Genomic DNA, 901 nt, shown 5'->3' with positions numbered 1-901 from the left:
TGTGTGTGTGTGTGTATGCGCGTCAGTCGAGCAGCAGCCCCGCTCGCTGCAGAGAGCCGACAGGTTGGAAACAGCAGCCTCTCCAGCGACTTTCTGGTGGAAAAACATCAATGTTAAAATGTCTCCAGGTTGGCAGGACGTCTTTCGCTGGACGTTTTGTTGGTTAATTTGAGATGTTCGAGTCCCACACGTCTCGTCTTCACAGAAGAAACAAGGCAATGAACATGGCCACGTACGTGTGACGTCAACCCGGTCTCACTGCCGCCTGGTCATTGGCTCTCAGAGTCACATGCTGATGCTAAGTCTAACACAAGGGACTGCTGGGATTGGTTGAAGTTGCGGGAAGCTCCGGTTATTGGTCAAATTTGCGGAAAACTTGCGGTGATTGTTCAAAATTGCGAGTCGCACCAAAGTCACGATGATTGGTTGAATTGATCGCGTTCAGAAGAAGATCTGTAGTACATCCTTGATGAATTTGTTTAACCCTCGTGTGGTCTTCCCGCCAAAATTGAAAAGCAACACTTTTGTTGAAGCTTTTTTTTTATCAGTTTTTAACATTTTCTTATGTTTTTGTCCCTTTTTTCCATCACTTTTGATGCTTTTTTTCCATGCTTGTAACTTTTTTGATGTTTACAACGCTATTAATTTCAGTTTTCAAGTTATTTTTGGAATTTATGGTCAATAAACCTCATTTATGGGAAATTACACCTAATGTTTGAGTTAGAAATTGGGAATTATTTAGAATTATTTAGGCTAAAATTAAAGGAATGTATGTTAATAAATAATCACAGACTGGGATATGTCAACTTTTACTCAATACTATTTCAAAAACACTTCAATGTATTTTTCAAATGCCATAAAATTGAATAAGACGCCCCAAAATTAATGAAAGTAGAGATTT

This window comes from Etheostoma spectabile, chromosome 18 (genome assembly GCF_008692095.1).
Source record: "Etheostoma spectabile isolate EspeVRDwgs_2016 chromosome 18, UIUC_Espe_1.0, whole genome shotgun sequence".
In the NCBI taxonomy this organism is placed as follows: domain Eukaryota; kingdom Metazoa; phylum Chordata; class Actinopteri; order Perciformes; family Percidae; genus Etheostoma; species Etheostoma spectabile.
The sequence above is the reverse complement of the archived record's forward strand: the minus strand, read 5'-3'. Positions refer to the sequence as shown.